Source organism: Dendrobates tinctorius, unplaced genomic scaffold, assembly GCF_039654945.1.
Source record: "Dendrobates tinctorius isolate UK_male_01 unplaced genomic scaffold, ASM3965494v1 ptg000254l, whole genome shotgun sequence".
Classification (NCBI taxonomy): domain Eukaryota; kingdom Metazoa; phylum Chordata; class Amphibia; order Anura; family Dendrobatidae; genus Dendrobates; species Dendrobates tinctorius.
In genome coordinates this window covers 4991133-5010426 of record NW_027361921.1, presented here as the reverse complement: position 1 = coordinate 5010426, position 19294 = coordinate 4991133, and the positions used below count along the sequence as shown (strand labels likewise).

At 37.7% G+C, this 19294-nt stretch overlaps 11 non-coding genes across 11 annotated transcripts; 4 read left to right on the top strand and 7 right to left on the bottom strand.

The window, feature by feature from the left end:
* Nucleotides 1–1054: 1054 nt before the first annotated feature.
* TRNAS-GCU (transfer RNA serine (anticodon GCU)) lies at nucleotides 1055–1136 on the bottom strand. Its single transcript has one exon. It is a non-coding gene; the product is annotated as a tRNA-Ser (tRNA).
* Nucleotides 1137–4138: 3002 nt separating this feature from the next.
* Nucleotides 4139–4220, bottom strand: TRNAS-GCU (transfer RNA serine (anticodon GCU)). The gene has a single exon. It is a non-coding gene; the product is annotated as a tRNA-Ser (tRNA).
* Nucleotides 4221–5760: 1540 nt separating this feature from the next.
* On the bottom strand, nucleotides 5761–5842 carry TRNAS-GCU (transfer RNA serine (anticodon GCU)). Its single transcript has one exon. It is a non-coding gene; the product is annotated as a tRNA-Ser (tRNA).
* A 5422-nt stretch (nucleotides 5843–11264) lies between these two features.
* TRNAT-AGU (transfer RNA threonine (anticodon AGU)) lies at nucleotides 11265–11338 on the top strand. The gene has a single exon. It is a non-coding gene; the product is annotated as a tRNA-Thr (tRNA).
* Nucleotides 11339–12248: 910 nt separating this feature from the next.
* Nucleotides 12249–12330, bottom strand: TRNAS-GCU (transfer RNA serine (anticodon GCU)). The gene has a single exon. It is a non-coding gene; the product is annotated as a tRNA-Ser (tRNA).
* A 2178-nt stretch (nucleotides 12331–14508) lies between these two features.
* Nucleotides 14509–14582, top strand: TRNAT-AGU (transfer RNA threonine (anticodon AGU)). Its single transcript has one exon. It is a non-coding gene; the product is annotated as a tRNA-Thr (tRNA).
* Nucleotides 14583–15492: 910 nt separating this feature from the next.
* Nucleotides 15493–15574, bottom strand: TRNAS-GCU (transfer RNA serine (anticodon GCU)). Its single transcript has one exon. It is a non-coding gene; the product is annotated as a tRNA-Ser (tRNA).
* A 556-nt stretch (nucleotides 15575–16130) lies between these two features.
* TRNAT-AGU (transfer RNA threonine (anticodon AGU)) lies at nucleotides 16131–16204 on the top strand. The gene has a single exon. It is a non-coding gene; the product is annotated as a tRNA-Thr (tRNA).
* Nucleotides 16205–17114: 910 nt separating this feature from the next.
* On the bottom strand, nucleotides 17115–17196 carry TRNAS-GCU (transfer RNA serine (anticodon GCU)). Its single transcript has one exon. It is a non-coding gene; the product is annotated as a tRNA-Ser (tRNA).
* Nucleotides 17197–17752: 556 nt separating this feature from the next.
* On the top strand, nucleotides 17753–17826 carry TRNAT-AGU (transfer RNA threonine (anticodon AGU)). Its single transcript has one exon. It is a non-coding gene; the product is annotated as a tRNA-Thr (tRNA).
* Nucleotides 17827–18736: 910 nt separating this feature from the next.
* On the bottom strand, nucleotides 18737–18818 carry TRNAS-GCU (transfer RNA serine (anticodon GCU)). Its single transcript has one exon. It is a non-coding gene; the product is annotated as a tRNA-Ser (tRNA).
* Nucleotides 18819–19294: the final 476 nt, after the last annotated feature.

Here is a 19294-nt window from a genome sequence, read left to right as displayed (position 1 = left end):
CTTGTTTTCATCTCCTCACAAAGAAGCTTCCTATCTTAAAAATAGGTGTTTCACTTGCGACTGATAGTGCAATTGTGAGATTAAATATCTCTTCTATCTAAGAGATTTAAAGGAAGAAAGATGGCTTCAAGCATGACAATGTAAAACCAGTTGATTTAGTTTTGAAATGCCTCCTATCTATGCATCTCTAATCCGTTTATCCAATGTATCTCACCTTTATGTCCTTTGGCTTAGTTGGTCAAAGAGCCTGTTTAGTAAACAGAAAATCTTGAATTTGAATGCCAGCAGTGCTATTCTTTCTTTATGTCAGTTTGGGGCTTCTTAACTCTCTAAGCAGGCTTTCTAATGTATCACACCTGTTTGTCTTAGTTGGTCAAAGAGCCTGTTTAGTAAACAGAAAATCTTGAATTTGAATGCCAGCAGTCCTCTTCCTTCTTTATCTCAGTTTAGGGCTGTTTAACTCTCTAAGCAGGCTTTCCAATGTATCACACCTGATTGTCCTTTGTCTTAGTTGGTCAAAGAGCCTATTTAGTAAATGGAAAATCTTGAATTTGAATGCCAGCAGTCCTTTTCCTTCTTTATCTCAGTTTAGGGCTGTTTAACTCTCTAAGCAGGCTTTTTAATGTTTCGCACCTGTTTGTCCTTTGGCTTAGTTGGTCAAAGAGCCTATTTAGTAAATGGAAAATCTTGATTTTGAATGTCAGCAGTGCTTTCTATTCTTCATCTCATTTTGTGGGTTTTTACCCCAAAAAGAGGACTTTTACTCTTGTTTGTCATCAAATATTAATTTCCCACAGCCCTAATATAGTGCAATTGAGAAAAAAAATTCTCTGCTGTTGAAACACTTTAAAAAGAATTAGAGGATATAATTTTCTTTACAGAATATAGGATGGCATTAAGCTTTACAAATTAAAACCAGTAGATTTACAGATCTGACTCTGCAAAGTTTGATAGCAGCACAGGAGTATTGTAAACTTTCATGCTTGATGTGTCCACCGCTTGGGTTAAAAATGAAAACCAAACCATTCAACACGAAAGAAGAAGCAGCTTAATCCGACGAGGATGGGATTCGAACCCATGCATGCAGAGCACAATGGATTAGCAGTCCATCGCCTTAACCGCTCGGCCACCTCGTCTACATAGCACCTGTGCGTTTAGGTGGGAAGATGTTGAGAGGGTTTTTACCAGTCAGTGTTTTTTCACTGAAGATTGTATGTTGGCTTTTGTCAGAGTTGCCTTATCTCGTCAACTACAGTGCCTGTTGTTTGAAGTTAGCTTGGGGAAAACTCTATCAGAAATGAACCAGTGCTGAGGTTTTTAATATCAATTAGTCATAATTTTTCCTCCTTTTGGTTTTGCCATGGCATTTCTTCAATCTGTCTATTCTGTGTCATAACTTGGAAGCAAAACAAGTCCCAAATTTCAGCTGTGCTAAAAGATGGCTCATTCAATTGCAAAACTTCAAAGCCTTTGTCCTCGATACAGCTTCTGTAAATTTGTCAGTCTTTTAAATGAATGCTCTTCAAAATTTTCTTGGCTTCTTAAGTGTTATGACTGAGATTGAAATCTTATTCCATGTTTCTGCTCTACGTGGAATGGAACTCAAGCTCAATATTGTTTTGCTGCGCTAACCAGTTGAATGTTCGATTGGTGCTTCAATCTTCCTTGGATTTCAAATGCATGCCATCTTCTGGTGCTGTGGCTTAGTTGGTTAAAGCGCCTGTCTAGTAAACAGGAGATCCTGAGTTTGAATCTCAGCAGTGCCTTGTTTTCATCTCCTCACAAAGAAGCTTCCTATCTTAAAAATAGGTGTTTCACTTGTGACTGATAGTGCAATTGTGAGATTAAAAATCTCTTCTATCTAAGAGATATAAAGGAAGAAAGATGGCGTCAAGCATGACAATGTAAAACCAGTTGATTTAGTTTTGAAATGCCTCCTATCTATGCATCTCTAATCCGTTTATCCAATGTATCTCACCTTTATGTCCTTTGGCTTAGTTGGTCAAAGAGCCTGTTTAGTAAACAGAAAATCTTGAATTTGAATGCCAGCAGTGCTATTCTTTCTTTATGTCAGTTTGGGGCTTCTTAACTCTCTAAGCAGGCTTTCTAATGTATCACACCTGTTTGTCTTAGTTGGTCAAAGAGCCTGTTTAGTAAACAGAAAATCTTGAATTTGAATGCCAGCAGTCCTCTTCCTTCTTTATCTCAGTTTAGGGCTGTTTAACTCTCTAAGCAGGCTTTCCAATGTATCACACCTGATTGTCCTTTGGCTTAGTTGGTCAAAGAGCCTATTTAGTAAATGGAAAATCTTGATTTTGAATGTCAGCAGTGCTTTCTAATCTTCATCTCATTTTGTGGGTTTTTACCCCAAAAAGAGGACTTTTACTCTTGTTTGTCATCAAATATTAATTTCCCACAGCCCTAATATAGTGCAATTGAGAAAAAAAATTCTCTGCTGTTGAAACACTTTAAAAAGAATTAGAGGATATAATTTTCTTTACAGAATATAGGATGGCATTAAGCTTTACAAACTAAAACCAGTAGATTTACAGATCTGACTCTGCAAAGTTTGATAGCAGTACAGGAGTATTGTAAACTTTCATGCTTGAAGTGTCCACCGCTTGGGTTAAAAATGAAAACCAAACCATTCAACACGAAAGAAGAAGCAGCTTAATCCGACGAGGATGGGATTAGCAGTCCATCGCCTTAACCACTCAGCCACCTCGTCTACATAGCACCTGTGCGTTTAGGTGGGAAGATGTTGAGAGGGTTTTTACCAGTCAGTGTTTTTTCACTGAAGATTGTATGTTGGCTTTTGTCAGAGTTGCCTTATCTCGTCAACTACAGTGCCTGTTGTTTGAAGTTAGCTTGGGGAAAACTCTATCAGAAATGAACCAGTGCTGAGGTTTTTAATATCAATTAGTCATAATTTTTCCTCCTTTTGGTTTTGCCATGGCATTTCTTCAATCTGTCTATTCTGTGTCATAACTTGGAAGCAAAACAAGTCCCAAATTTCAGCTGTGCTAAAAGATGGCTCATTCAATTGCAAAACTTCAAAGCCTTTGTCCTCGATACAGCTTCTGTAAATTTGTCAGTCTTTTAAATGAATGCTCTTCAAAATTTTCTTGGCTTCTTAAGTGTTATGACTGAGATTGAAATCTTATTCCATGTTTCTGCTCTACGTGGAATGGAACTCAAGCTCAATATTGTTTTGCTGTCCTAACCAGTTGAATGTTCGATTGGTGCTTCAATCTTCCTTGGATTTCAAATGCATGCCATCTTCTGGTGCTGTGGCTTAGTTGGTTAAAGCGCCTGTCTAGTAAACAGGAGATATAAAGGAAGAAAGATGGCATCAAGCATGACAATGTAAAACCAGTTGATTTAGTTTTGAAATGCCTCCTATCTATGCATCTCTAATCCGTTTATCCAATGTATCTCACCTTTATGTCCTTTGGCTTAGTTGGTCAAAGAGCCTGTTTAGTAAACAGAAAATCTTGAATTTGAATGCCAGCAGTGCTATTCTTTCTTTATGTCAGTTTGGGGCTTCTTAACTCTCTAAGCAGGCTTTCTAATGTATCACACCTGTTTGTCTTAGTTGGTCAAAGAGCCTGTTTAGTAAACAGAAAATCTTGAATTTGAATGCCAGCAGTCCTTTTCCTTCTTTATCTCAGTTTAGGGCTGTTTAACTCTCTAAGCAGGCTTTTTAATGTTTCGCACCTGTTTGTCCTTTGGCTTAGTTGGTCAAAGAGCCTATTTAGTAAATGGAAAATCTTGATTTTGAATGTCAGCAGTGCTTTCTAATCTTCATCTCATTTTGTGGGTTTTTACCCCAAAAAGAGGACTTTTACTCTTGTTTGTCATCAAATATTAATTTCCCACAGCCCTAATATAGTGCAATTGAGAAAAAAAATTCTCTGCTGTTGAAACACTTTAAAAAGAATTAGAGGATATAATTTTCTTTACAGAATATAGGATGGCATTAAGCTTTACAAACTAAAACCAGTAGATTTACAGATCTGACTCTGCAAAGTTTGATAGCAGTACAGGAGTATTGTAAACTTTCATGCTTGAAGTGTCCACCGCTTGGGTTAAAAATGAAAACCAAACCATTCAACACGAAAGAAGAAGCAGCTTAATCCGACGAGGATGGGATTCGAACCCATGCATGCAGAGCACAATGGATTAGCAGTCCATCGCCTTAACCACTCGGCCACCTCGTCTACATAGCACCTGTGCGTTTAGGTGGGAAGATGTTGAGAGGGTTTTTACCAGTCAGTGTTTTTTCACTGAAGATTGTATGTTGGCTTTTGTCAGAGTTGCCTTATCTCGTCAACTACAGTGCCTGTTGTTTGAAGTTAGCTTGGGGAAAACTCTATCAGAAATGAACCAGTGCTGAGGTTTTTAATATCAATTAGTCATAATTTTTCCTCCTTTTGGTTTTGCCATGGCATTTCTTCAATCTGTCTATTCTGTGTCATAACTTGGAAGCAAAACAAGTCCCAAATTTCAGCTGTGCTAAAAGATGGCTCATTCAATTGCAAAACTTCAAAGCCTTTGTCCTCGATACAGCTTCTGTAAATTTGTCAGTCTTTTAAATGAATGCTCTTCAAAATTTTCTTGGCTTCTTAAGTGTTATGACTGAGATTGAAATCTTATTCCATGTTTCTGCTCTACGTGGAATGGAACTCAAGCTCAATATTGTTTTGCTGTCCTAACCAGTTGAATGTTCGATTGGTGCTTCAATCTTCCTTGGATTTCAAATGCATGCCATCTTCTGGTCCTGTGGCTTAGTTGGTTAAAGCACCTGTCTAGTAAACAGGAGATCCTGAGTTCGAATCTCAGCAGTGCCTTGTTTTCATCTCCTCACAAAGAAGCTTCCTATCTTAAAAATAGGTGTTTCACTTGTGACTGATAGTGCAATTGTGAGATTAAAAATCTCTTCTATCTAAGAGATATAAAGGAAGAAAGATGGCATCAAGCATGACAATGTAAAACCAGTTGATTTAGTTTTGAAATGCCTCCTATCTATGCATCTCTAATCCGTTTATCCAATGTATCTCACCTTTATGTCCTTTGGCTTAGTTGGTCAAAGAGCCTGTTTAGTAAACAGAAAATCTTGAATTTGAATGCCAGCAGTGCTATTCTTTCTTTATGTCAGTTTGGGGCTTCTTAACTCTCTAAGCAGGCTTTCTAATGTATCACACCTGTTTGTCTTAGTTGGTCAAAGAGCCTGTTTAGTAAACAGAAAATCTTGAATTTGAATGCCAGCAGTCCTTTTCCTTCTTTATCTCAGTTTAGGGCTGTTTAACTCTCTAAGCAGGCTTTTTAATATTTCGCACCTGTTTGTCCTTTGGCTTAGTTGGTCAAAGAGCCTATTTAGTAAATGGAAAATCTTGATTTTGAATGTCAGCAGTGCTTTCTAATCTTCATCTCATTTTGTGGGTTTTTACCCCAAAAAGAGGACTTTTACTCTTGTTTGTCATCAAATATTAATTTCCCACAGCCCTAATATAGTGCAATTGAGAAAAAAAATTCTCTGCTGTTGAAACACTTTAAAAAGAATTAGAGGATATAATTTTCTTTACAGAATATAGGATGGCATTAAGCTTTACAAACTAAAACCAGTAGATTTACAGATCTGACTCTGCAAAGTTTGATAGCAGTACAGGAGTATTGTAAACTTTCATGCTTGAAGTGTCCACCGCTTGGGTTAAAAATGAAAACCAAACCATTCAACACGAAAGAAGAAGCAGCTTAATCCGACGAGGATGGGATTCGAACCCATGCATGCAGAGCACAATGGATTAGCAGTCCATCGCCTTAACCACTCGGCCACCTCGTCTACATTGCACCTGTGCGTTTAGGTGGGAAGATGTTGAGAGGGTTTTTACCAGTCAGTGTTTTTTCACTGAAGATTGTATGTTGGCTTTTGTCAGAGTTGCCTTATCTCGTCAACTACAGTGCCTGTTGTTTGAAGTTAGCTTGGGGAAAACTCTATCAGAAATGAACCAGTGCTGAGGTTTTTAATATCAATTAGTCATAATTTTTCCTCCTTTTGGTTTTGCCATGGCATTTCTTCAATCTGTCTATTCTGTGTCATAACTTGGAAGCAAAACAAGTCCCAAATTTCAGCTGTGCTAAAAGATGGCTCATTCAATTGCAAAACTTCAAAGCCTTTGTCCTCGATACAGCTTCTGTAAATTTGTCAGTCTTTTAAATGAATGCTCTTCAAAATTTTCTTGGCTTCTTAAGTGTTATGACTGAGATTGAAATCTTATTCCATGTTTCTGCTCTACGTGGAATGGAACTCAAGCTCAATATTGTTTTGCTGTCCTAACCAGTTGAATGTTCGATTGGTGCTTCAATCTTCCTTGGATTTCAAATGCATGCCATCTTCTGGTCCTGTGGCTTAGTTGGTTAAAGCACCTGTCTAGTAAACAGGAGATCCTGAGTTCGAATCTCAGCAGTGCCTTGTTTTCATCTCCTCACAAAGAAGCTTCCTATCTTAAAAATAGGTGTTTCACTTGTGACTGATAGTGCAATTGTGAGATTAAAAATCTCTTCTATCTAAGAGATATAAAGGAAGAAAGATGGCATCAAGCATGACAATGTAAAACCAGTTGATTTAGTTTTGAAATGCCTCCTATCTATGCATCTCTAATCCGTTTATCCAATGTATCTCACCTTTATGTCCTTTGGCTTAGTTGGTCAAAGAGCCTGTTTAGTAAACAGAAAATCTTGAATTTGAATGCCAGCAGTGCTATTCTTTCTTTATGTCAGTTTGGGGCTTCTTAACTCTCTAAGCAGGCTTTCTAATGTATCACACCTGTTTGTCTTAGTTGGTCAAAGAGCCTGTTTAGTAAACAGAAAATCTTGAATTTGAATGCCAGCAGTCCTTTTCCTTCTTTATCTCAGTTTAGGGCTGTTTAACTCTCTAAGCAGGCTTTTTAATATTTCGCACCTGTTTGTCCTTTGGCTTAGTTGGTCAAAGAGCCTATTTAGTAAATGGAAAATCTTGATTTTGAATGTCAGCAGTGCTTTCTAATCTTCATCTCATTTTGTGGGTTTTTACCCCAAAAAGAGGACTTTTACTCTTGTTTGTCATCAAATATTAATTTCCCACAGCCCTAATATAGTGCAATTGAGAAAAAAAATTCTCTGCTGTTGAAACACTTTAAAAAGAATTAGAGGATATAATTTTCTTTACAGAATATAGGATGGCATTAAGCTTTACAAACTAAAACCAGTAGATTTACAGATCTGACTCTGCAAAGTTTGATAGCAGTACAGGAGTATTGTAAACTTTCATGCTTGAAGTGTCCACCGCTTGGGTTAAAAATGAAAACCAAACCATTCAACACGAAAGAAGAAGCAGCTTAATCCGACAAGGATGGGATTCGAACCCATGCATGCATAGCACAATGGGTTAGCAGTCCATCGCCTTAACCACTCGGCCACCTCGTCTACATAGCACCTGTGTGTTTAGGTGGGAAGATGTTGAGAGGGTTTTTACCAGTCAGTGTTTTTTCACTGAAGATTGTATGTTGGCTTTTGTCAGAGTTGCCTTATCTCGTCAACTACAGTGCCTGTTGTTTGAAGTTAGCTTGGGGAAAACTCTATCAGAAATGAACCAGTGCTGAGGTTTTTAATATCAATTAGTCATAATTTTTCCTCCTTTTGGTTTTGCCATGGCATTTCTTCAATCTGTCTATTCTGTGTCATAACTTGGAAGCAAAACAAGTCCCAAATTTCAGCTGTGCTAAAAGATGGCTCATTCAATTGAAAAACTTCAAAGCCTTTGTCCTCGATACAGCTTCTGTAAATTTGTCAGTCTTTTAAATGAATGCTCTTCAAAATTTTCTTGGCTTCTTAAGTGTTATGACTGAGATTGAAATCTTATTCCATGTTTCTGCTCTACGTGGAATGGAACTCAAGCTCAATATTGTTTTGCTGTCCTAACCAGTTGAATGTTCGATTGGTGCTTCAATCTTCCTTGGATTTCAAATGCATGCCATCTTCTGGTCCTGTGGCTTAGTTGGTTAAAGCACCTGTCTAGTAAACAGGAGATCCTGAGTTCGAATCTCAGCAGTGCCTTGTTTTCATCTCCTCACAAAGAAGCTTCCTATCTTAAAAATAGGTGTTTCACTTGTGACTGATAGTGCAATTGTGAGATTAAAAATCTCTTCTATCTAAGAGATATAAAGGAAGAAAGATGGCATCAAGCATGACAATGTAAAACCAGTTGATTTAGTTTTGAAATGCCTCCTATCTATGCATCTCTAATCCGTTTATCCAATGTATCTCACCTTTATGTCCTTTGGCTTAGTTGGTCAAAGAGCCTGTTTAGTAAACAGAAAATCTTGAATTTGAATGCCAGCAGTGCTATTCTTTCTTTATGTCAGTTTGGGGCTTCTTAACTCTCTAAGCAGGCTTTCTAATGTATCACACCTGTTTGTCTTAGTTGGTCAAAGAGCCTGTTTAGTAAACAGAAAATCTTGAATTTGAATGCCAGCAGTCCTTTTCCTTCTTTATCTCAGTTTAGGGCTGTTTAACTCTCTAAGCAGGCTTTTTAATATTTCGCACCTGTTTGTCCTTTGGCTTAGTTGGTCAAAGAGCCTATTTAGTAAATGGAAAATCTTGATTTTGAATGTCAGCAGTGCTTTCTAATCTTCATCTCATTTTGTGGGTTTTTACCCCAAAAAGAGGACTTTTACTCTTGTTTGTCATCAAATATTAATTTCCCACAGCCCTAATATAGTGCAATTGAGAAAAAAAATTCTCTGCTGTTGAAACACTTTAAAAAGAATTAGAGGATATAATTTTCTTTACAGAATATAGGATGGCATTAAGCTTTACAAACTAAAACCAGTAGATTTACAGATCTGACTCTGCAAAGTTTGATAGCAGTACAGGAGTATTGTAAACTTTCATGCTTGAAGTGTCCACCGCTTGGGTTAAAAATGAAAACCAAACCATTCAACACGAAAGAAGAAGCAGCTTAATCCGACAAGGATGGGATTCGAACCCATGCATGCATAGCACAATGGGTTAGCAGTCCATCGCCTTAACCACTCGGCCACCTCGTCTACATAGCACCTGTGTGTTTAGGTGGGAAGATGTTGAGAGGGTTTTTACCAGTCAGTGTTTTTTCACTGAAGATTGTATGTTGGCTTTTGTCAGAGTTGCCTTATCTCGTCAACTACAGTGCCTGTTGTTTGAAGTTAGCTTGGGGAAAACTCTATCAGAAATGAACCAGTGCTGAGGTTTTTAATATCAATTAGTCATAATTTTTCCTCCTTTTGGTTTTGCCATGGCATTTCTTCAATCTGTCTATTCTGTGTCATAACTTGGAAGCAAAACAAGTCCCAAATTTCAGCTGTGCTAAAAGATGGCTCATTCAATTGAAAAACTTCAAAGCCTTTGTCCTCGATACAGCTTCTGTAAATTTGTCAGTCTTTTAAATGAATGCTCTTCAAAATTTTCTTGGCTTCTTAAGTGTTATGACTGAGATTGAAATCTTATTCCATGTTTCTGCTCTACGTGGAATGGAACTCAAGCTCAATATTGTTTTGCTGTCCTAACCAGTTGAATGTTCGATTGGTGCTTCAATCTTCCTTGGATTTCAAATGCATGCCATCTTCTGGTGCTGTGGCTTAGTTGGTTAAAGCGCGTGTCTAGTAAACAGGAGATCCTGAGTTCGAATCTCAGCAGTGCCTTGTTTTCATCTCCTCACAAAGAAGCTTCCTATCTTAAAAATAGGTGTTTCACTTGTGACTGATAGTGCAATTGTGAGATTAAAAATCTCTTCTATCTAAGAGATATAAAGGAAGAAAGATGGCATCAAGCATGACAATGTAAAACCAGTTGATTTAGTTTTGAAATGCCTCCTATCTATGCATCTCTAATCCGTTTATCCAATGTATCTCACCTTTATGTCCTTTGGCTTAGTTGGTCAAAGAGCCTGTTTAGTAAACAGAAAATCTTGAATTTGAATGCCAGCAGTGCTATTCTTTCTTTATGTCAGTTTGGGGCTTCTTAACTCTCTAAGCAGGCTTTCTAATGTATCACACCTGTTTGTCTTAGTTGGTCAAAGAGCCTGTTTAGTAAACAGAAAATCTTGAATTTGAATGCCAGCAGTCCTTTTCCTTCTTTATCTCAGTTTAGGGCTGTTTAACTCTCTAAGCAGGCTTTTTAATATTTCGCACCTGTTTGTCCTTTGGCTTAGTTGGTCAAAGAGCCTATTTAGTAAATGGAAAATCTTGATTTTGAATGTCAGCAGTGCTTTCTAATCTTCATCTCATTTTGTGGGTTTTTACCCCAAAAAGAGGACTTTTACTCTTGTTTGTCATCAAATATTAATTTCCCACAGCCCTAATATAGTGCAATTGAGAAAAAAAATTCTCTGCTGTTGAAACACTTTAAAAAGAATTAGAGGATATAATTTTCTTTACAGAATATAGGATGGCATTAAGCTTTACAAACTAAAACCAGTAGATTTACAGATCTGACTCTGCAAAGTTTGATAGCAGTACAGGAGTATTGTAAACTTTCATGCTTGAAGTGTCCACCGCTTGGGTTAAAAATGAAAACCAAACCATTCAACACGAAAGAAGAAGCAGCTTAATCCGACAAGGATGGGATTCGAACCCATGCATGCATAGCACAATGGGTTAGCAGTCCATCGCCTTAACCACTCGGCCACCTCGTCTACATAGCACCTGTGTGTTTAGGTGGGAAGATGTTGAGAGGGTTTTTACCAGTCAGTGTTTTTTCACTGAAGATTGTATGTTGGCTTTTGTCAGAGTTGCCTTATCTCGTCAACTACAGTGCCTGTTGTTTGAAGTTAGCTTGGGGAAAACTCTATCAGAAATGAACCAGTGCTGAGGTTTTTAATATCAATTAGTCATAATTTTTCCTCCTTTTGGTTTTGCCATGGCATTTCTTCAATCTGTCTATTCTGTGTCATAACTTGGAAGCAAAACAAGTCCCAAATTTCAGCTGTGCTAAAAGATGGCTCATTCAATTGAAAAACTTCAAAGCCTTTGTCCTCGATACAGCTTCTGTAAATTTGTCAGTCTTTTAAATGAATGCTCTTCAAAATTTTCTTGGCTTCTTAAGTGTTATGACTGAGATTGAAATCTTATTCCATGTTTCTGCTCTACGTGGAATGGAACTCAAGCTCAATATTGTTTTGCTGTCCTAACCAGTTGAATGTTCGATTGGTGCTTCAATCTTCCTTGGATTTCAAATGCATGCCATCTTCTGGTGCTGTGGCTTAGTTGGTTAAAGCGCCTGTCTAGTAAACAGGAGATCCTGAGTTCGAATCTCAGCAGTGCCTTGTTTTCATCTCCTCACAAAGAAGCTTCCTATCTTAAAAATAGGTGTTTCACTTGTGACTGATAGTGCAATTGTGAGATTAAAAATCTCTTCTATCTAAGAGATATAAAGGAAGAAAGATGGCATCAAGCATGACAATGTAAAACCAGTTGATTTAGTTTTGAAATGCCTCCTATCTATGCATCTCTAATCCGTTTATCCAATGTATCTCACCTTTATGTCCTTTGGCTTAGTTGGTCAAAGAGCCTGTTTAGTAAACAGAAAATCTTGAATTTGAATGCCAGCAGTGCTATTCTTTCTTTATGTCAGTTTGGGGCTTCTTAACTCTCTAAGCAGGCTTTCTAATGTATCACACCTGTTTGTCTTAGTTGGTCAAAGAGCCTGTTTAGTAAACAGAAAATCTTGAATTTGAATGCCAGCAGTCCTTTTCCTTCTTTATCTCAGTTTAGGGCTGTTTAACTCTCTAAGCAGGCTTTTTAATGTTTCGCACCTGTTTGTCCTTTGGCTTAGTTGGTCAAAGAGCCTATTTAGTAAATGGAAAATCTTGATTTTGAATGTCAGCAGTGCTTTCTAATCTTCATCTCATTTTGTGGGTTTTTACCCCAAAAAGAGGACTTTTACTCTTGTTTGTCATCAAATATTAATTTCCCACAGCCCTAATATAGTGCAATTGAGAAAAAAAATTCTCTGCTGTTGAAACACTTTAAAAAGAATTAGAGGATATAATTTTCTTTACAGAATATAGGATGGCATTAAGCTTTACAAACTAAAACCAGTAGATTTACAGATCTGACTCTGCAAAGTTTGATAGCAGTACAGGAGTATTGTAAACTTTCATGCTTGAAGTGTCCACCGCTTGGGTTAAAAATGAAAACCAAACCATTCAACACGAAAGAAGAAGCAGCTTAATCCGACGAGGATGGGATTCGAACCCATGCATGCAGAGCACAATGGATTAGCAGTCCATCGCCTTAACCACTCGGCCACCTCGTCTACATAGCACCTGTGCGTTTAGGTGGGAAGATGTTGAGAGGGTTTTTACCAGTCAGTGTTTTTTCACTGAAGATTGTATGTTGGCTTTTGTCAGAGTTGCCTTATCTCGTCAACTACAGTGCCTGTTGTTTGAAGTTAGCTTGGGGAAAACTCTATCAGAAATGAACCAGTGCTGAGGTTTTTAATATCAATTAGTCATAATTTTTCCTCCTTTTGGTTTTGCCATGGCATTTCTTCAATCTGTCTATTCTGTGTCTTAACTTGGAAGCAAAACAAGTCCCAAATTTCAGCTGTGCTAAAAGATGGCTCATTCAATTGCAAAACTTCAAAGCCTTTGTCCTCGATACAGCTTCTGTAAATTTGTCAGTCTTTTAAATGAATGCTCTTCAAAATTTTCTTGGCTTCTTAAGTGTTATGACTGAGATTGAAATCTTATTCCATGTTTCTGCTCTACGTGGAATGGAACTCAAGCTCAATATTGTTTTGCTGTCCTAACCAGTTGAATGTTCGATTGGTGCTTCAATCTTCCTTGGATTTCAAATGCATGCCATCTTCTGGTCCTGTGGCTTAGTTGGTTAAAGCACCTGTCTAGTAAACAGGAGATCCTGAGTTCGAATCTCAGCAGTGCCTTGTTTTCATCTCCTCACAAAGAAGCTTCCTATCTTAAAAATAGTTGTTTCACTTGTGACTGATAGTGCAATTGTGAGATTAAAAATCTCTTCTATCTAAGAGATATAAAGGAAGAAAGATGGCATCAAGCATGACAATGTAAAACCAGTTGATTTAGTTTTGAAATGCCTCCTATCTATGCATCTCTAATCCGTTTATCCAATGTATCTCACCTTTATGTCCTTTGGCTTAGTTGGTCAAAGAGCCTGTTTAGTAAACAGAAAATCTTGAATTTGAATGCCAGCAGTGCTATTCTTTCTTTATGTCAGTTTGGGGCTTCTTAACTCTCTAAGCAGGCTTTCTAATGTATCACACCTGTTTGTCTTAGTTGGTCAAAGAGCCTGTTTAGTAAACAGAAAATCTTGAATTTGAATGCCAGCAGTCCTTTTCCTTCTTTATCTCAGTTTAGGGCTGTTTAACTCTCTAAGCAGGCTTTTTAATGTTTCGCACCTGTTTGTCCTTTGGCTTAGTTGGTCAAAGAGCCTATTTAGTAAATGGAAAATCTTGATTTTGAATGTCAGCAGTGCTTTCTAATCTTCATCTCATTTTGTGGGTTTTTACCCCAAAAAGAGGACTTTTACTCTTGTTTGTCATCAAATATTAATTTCCCACAGCCCTAATATAGTGCAATTGAGAAAAAAAATTCTCTGCTGTTGAAACACTTTAAAAAGAATTAGAGGATATAATTTTCTTTACAGAATATAGGATGGCATTAAGCTTTACAAACTAAAACCAGTAGATTTACAGATCTGACTCTGCAAAGTTTGATAGCAGTACAGGAGTATTGTAAACTTTCATGCTTGAAGTGTCCACCGCTTGGGTTAAAAATGAAAACCAAACCATTCAACACGAAAGAAGAAGCAGCTTAATCCGACAAGGATGGGATTCGAACCCATGCATGCATAGCACAATGGGTTAGCAGTCCATCGCCTTAACCACTCGGCCACCTCGTCTACATAGCACCTGTGTGTTTAGGTGGGAAGATGTTGAGAGGGTTTTTACCAGTCAGTGTTTTTTCACTGAAGATTGTATGTTGGCTTTTGTCAGAGTTGCCTTATCTCGTCAACTACAGTGCCTGTTGTTTGAAGTTAGCTTGGGGAAAACTCTATCAGAAATGAACCAGTGCTGAGGTTTTTAATATCAATTAGTCATAATTTTTCCTCCTTTTGGTTTTGCCATGGCATTTCTTCAATCTGTCTATTCTGTGTCATAACTTGGAAGCAAAACAAGTCCCAAATTTCAGCTGTGCTAAAAGATGGCTCATTCAATTGAAAAACTTCAAAGCCTTTGTCCTCGATACAGCTTCTGTAAATTTGTCAGTCTTTTAAATGAATGCTCTTCAAAATTTTCTTGGCTTCTTAAGTGTTATGACTGAGATTGAAATCTTATTCCATGTTTCTGCTCTACGTGGAATGGAACTCAAGCTCAATATTGTTTTGCTGTCCTAACCAGTTGAATGTTCGATTGGTGCTTCAATCTTCCTTGGATTTCAAATGCATGCCATCTTCTGGTGCTGTGGCTTAGTTGGTTAAAGCGCCTGTCTAGTAAACAGGAGATCCTGAGTTCGAATCTCAGCAGTGCCTTGTTTTCATCTCCTCACAAAGAAGCTTCCTATCTTAAAAATAGGTGTTTCACTTGTGACTGATAGTGCAATTGTGAGATTAAAAATCTCTTCTATCTAAGAGATATAAAGGAAGAAAGATGGCGTCAAGCATGACAATGTAAAACCAGTTGATTTAGTTTTGAAATGCCTCCTATCTATGCATCTCTAATCCGTTTATCCAATGTATCTCACCTTTATGTCCTTTGGCTTAGTTGGTCAAAGAGCCTGTTTAGTAAACAGAAAATCTTGAATTTGAATGCCAGCAGTGCTATTCTTTCTTTATGTCAGTTTGGGGCTTCTTAACTCTCTAAGCAGGCTTTCTAATGTATCACACCTGTTTGTCTTAGTTGGTCAAAGAGCCTGTTTAGTAAACAGAAAATCTTGAATTTGAATGCCAGCAGTCCTTTTCCTTCTTTATCTCAGTTTAGGGCTGTTTAACTCTCTAAGCAGGCTTTTTAATGTTTCGCACCTGTTTGTCCTTTGGCTTAGTTGGTCAAAGAGCCTATTTAGTAAATGGAAAATCTTGATTTTGAATGTCAGCAGTGCTTTCTATTCTTCATCTCATTTTGTGGGTTTTTACCCCAAAAAGAGGACTTTTACTCTTGTTTGTCATCAAATATTAATTTCCCACAGCCCTAATATAGTGCAATTGAGAAAAAAAATTCTCTGCTGTTGAAACACTTTAAAAAGAATTAGAGGATATAATTTTCTTTACAGAATATAGGATGGCATTAAGCTTTACAAATTAAAACCAGTAGATTTACAGATCTGACTCTGCAAAGTTTGATAGCAGCACAGGAGTATTGTAAACTTTCATGCTTGAAGTGTCCACCGCTTGGGTTAAAAATGAAAACCAAACCATTCAACACGAAAGAAGAAGCAGCTTAATCCGACGAGGATGGGATTCGAACCCATGCATGTAGAGCACAATGGATTAGCAGTCCATCGCCTTAACCACTCGGCCACCTCGTCTACATAGCACCTGTGCGTTTAGGTGGGAAGATGTTGAGAGGGTTTTTACCAGTCAGTGTTTTTTCACTGAAGATTGTATGTTGGCTTTTGTCAGAGTTGCCTTATCTCGTCAACTACAGTGCCTGTTGTTTGAAGTTAGCTTGGGGAAAACTCTATCAGAAATGAACCAGTGCTGAGGTTTTTAATATCAATTAGTCATAATTTTTCCTCCTTTTGGTTTTGCCATGGCATTTCTTCAATCTGTCTATTCTGTGTCATAACTTGGAAGCAAAACAAGTCCCAAATTTCAGCTGTGCTAAAAGATGGCTCATTCAATTGCAAAACTTCAAAGCCTTTGTCCTCGATACAGCTTCTGTAAATTTGTCAGTCTTTTAAATGAATGCTCTTCAAAATTTTCTTGGCTTCTTAAGTGTTATGACTGAGATTGAAATCTTATTCCATGTTTCTGCTCTGCGTGGAATGGAACTCAAGCTCAATATTGTTTTGCTGTCCTAACCAGTTGAATGTTCGATTGGTGCTTCAATCTTCCTTGGATTTCAAATGCATGCCATCTTCTGGTGCTGTGGCTTAGTTGGTTAAAGCGCCTGTCTAGTAAACAGGAGATCCTGAGTTCGAATCTCAGCAGTGCCTTGTTTTCATCTCCTCACAAAGAAGCTTCCTATCTTAAAAATAGGTGTTTCACTTGTGACTGATAGTGCAATTGTGAGATTAAAAATCTCTTCTATCTAAGAGATATAAAGGAAGAAAGATGGCGTCAAGCATGACAATGTAAAACCAGTTGATTTAGTTTTGAAATGCCTCCTATCTATGCATCTCTAATCCGTTTATCCAATGTATTTCACCTTTATGTCCTTTGGCTTAGTTGGTCAAAGAGCCTGTTTAGTAAACAGAAAATCTTGAATTTGAATGCCAGCAGTGCTATTCTTTCTTTATGTCAGTTTGGGGCTTCTTAACTCTCTAAGCAGGCTTTCTAATGTATCACACCTGTTTGTCTTAGTTGGTCAAAGAGCCTGTTTAGTAAACAGAAAATCTTGAATTTGAATGCCAGCAGTCCTTTTCCTTCTTTATCTCAGTTTAGGGCTGTTTAACTCTCTAAGCAGGCTTTTTAATGTTTCGCACCTGTTTGTCCTTTGGCTTAGTTGGTCAAAGAGCCTATTTAGTAAATGGAAAATCTTGATTTTGAATGTCAGCAGTGCTTTCTATTCTACATCTCATTTTGTGGGTTTTTACCCCAAAAAGAGGACTTTTACTCTTGTTTGTCATCAAATATTAATTTCCCACAGCCCTAATATAGTGCAATTGAGAAAAAAAATTCTCTGCTGTTGAAACACTTTAAAAAGAATTAGAGGATATAATTTTCTTTACAGAATATAGGATGGCATTAAGCTTTACAAATTAAAACCAGTAGATTTACAGATCTGACTCTGCAAAGTTTGATAGCAGCACAGGAGTATTGTAAACTTTCATGCTTGAAGTGTCCACCGCTTGGGTTAAAAATGAAAACCAAACCATTCAACACGAAAGAAGAAGCAGCTTAATCCGACGAGGATGGGATTCGAACCCATGCATGCAGAGCACAATGGATTAGCAGTCCATCGCCTTAACCACTCGGCCACCTCGTCTACATAGCACCTGTGCGTTTAGGTGGGAAGATGTTGAGAGGGTTTTTACCAGTCAGTGTTTTTTCACTGAAGATTGTATGTTGGCTTTTGTCAGAGTTGCCTTATCTCGTCAACTACAGTGCCTGTTGTTTGAAGTTAGCTTGGGGAAAACTCTATCAGAAATGAACCAGTGCTGAGGTTTTTAATATCAATTAGTCATAATTTTTCCTCCTTTTGGTTTTGCCATGGCATTTCTTCAATCTGTCTATTCTGTGTCATAACTTGGAAGCAAAACAAGTCCCAAATTTCAGCTGTGCTAAAAGATGGCTCATTCAATTGCAAAACTTCAAAGCCTTTGTCCTCGATACAGCTTCTGTAAATTTGTCAGTCTTTTAAATGAATGCTCTTCAAAATTTATTTGGCTTCTTAAGTGTTATGACTGAGATTGAAATCTTATTCCATGTTTCTGCTCTACGTGGAATGGAACTCAAGCTCAATATTGTTTTGCTGCGCTAACCAGTTGAATGTTCGATTGGTGCTTCAATCTTCCTTGGATTTCAAATGCATGCCATCTTCTGGTGCTGTGGCTTAGTTGGTTAAAGCGCCTGTCTAGTAAACAGGAGATCCTGAGTTCGAATCTCAGCAGTGCCTTGTTTTCATCTCCTCACAAAGAAGCTTCCTATCTTAAAAATAGGTGTTTCACTTGTGACTGATAGTGCAATTGTGAGATTAAAAATCTCTTCTATCTAAGAGATATAAAGGAAGAAAGATGGCATCAAGCATGACAATGTAAAACCAGTTGATTTAGTTTTGAAATGCCTCCTATCTATGCATCTCTAATCCGTTTATCCAATGTATCTCACCTTTATGTCCTTTGGCTTAGTTGGTCAAAGAGCCTGTTTAGTAAACAGAAAATCTTGAATTTGAATGCCAGCAGTGCTATTCTTTCTTTATGTCAGTTTGGGGCTTCTTAACTCTCTAAGCAGGCTTTCTAATGTATCACACCTGTTTGTCTTAGTTGGTCAAAGAGCCTGTTTAGTAAACAGAAAATCTTGAATTTGAATGCCAGCAGTCCTTTTCCTTCTTTATCTCAGTTTAGGGCTGTTTAACTCTCTAAGCAGGCTTTTTAATGTTTCGCACCTGTTTGTCCTTTGGCTTAGTTGGTCAAAGAGCCTATTTAGTAAATGGAAAATCTTGATTTTGAATGTCAGCAGTGCTTTCTATTCTACATCTCATTTTGTGGGTTTTTACCCCAAAAAGAGGACTTTTACTCTTGCTTGTCATCAAATATTAATTTCCCACAGCCCTAATATAGTGCAATTGAGAAAAAAAATTCTCTGCTGTTGAAACACTTTAAAAAGAATTAGAGGATATAATTTTCTTTACAGAATATAGGATGGCATTAAGCTTTACAAATTAAAACCAGTAGATTTACAGATCTGACTCTGCAAAGTTTGATAGCAGCACAGGAGTATTGTAAACTTTCATGCTTGAAGTGTCCACCGCTTGGGTTAAAAATGAAAACCAAACCATTCAACACGAAAGAAGAAGCAGCTTAATCCGACGAGGATGGGATTCGAACCCATGCATGCAGAGCACAATGGATTAGCAGTCCATCGCCTTAACCACTCGGCCACCTCGTCTACATAGCACCTGTGCGTTTAGGTGGGAAGATGTTGAGAGGGTTTTTACCAGTCAGTGTTTTTTCACTGAAGATTGTATGTTGGCTTTTGTCAGAGTTGCCTTATCTCGTCAACTACAGTGCCTGTTGTTTGAAGTTAGCTTGGGGAAAACTCTATCAGAAATGAACCAGTGCTGAGGTTTTTAATATCAATTAGTCATAATTTTTCCTCCTTTTGGTTTTGCCATGGCATTTCTTCAATCTGTCTATTCTGTGTCATAACTTGGAAGCAAAACAAGTCCCAAATTTCAGCTGTGCTAAAAGATGGCTCATTCAATTGCAAAACTTCAAAGCCTTTGTCCTCGATACAGCTTCTGTAAATTTGTCAGTCTTTTAAATGAATGCTCTTCAAAATTTATTTGGCTTCTTAAGTGTTATGACTGAGATTGAAATCTTATTCCATGTTTCTGCTCTACGTGGAATGGAACTCAAGCTCAA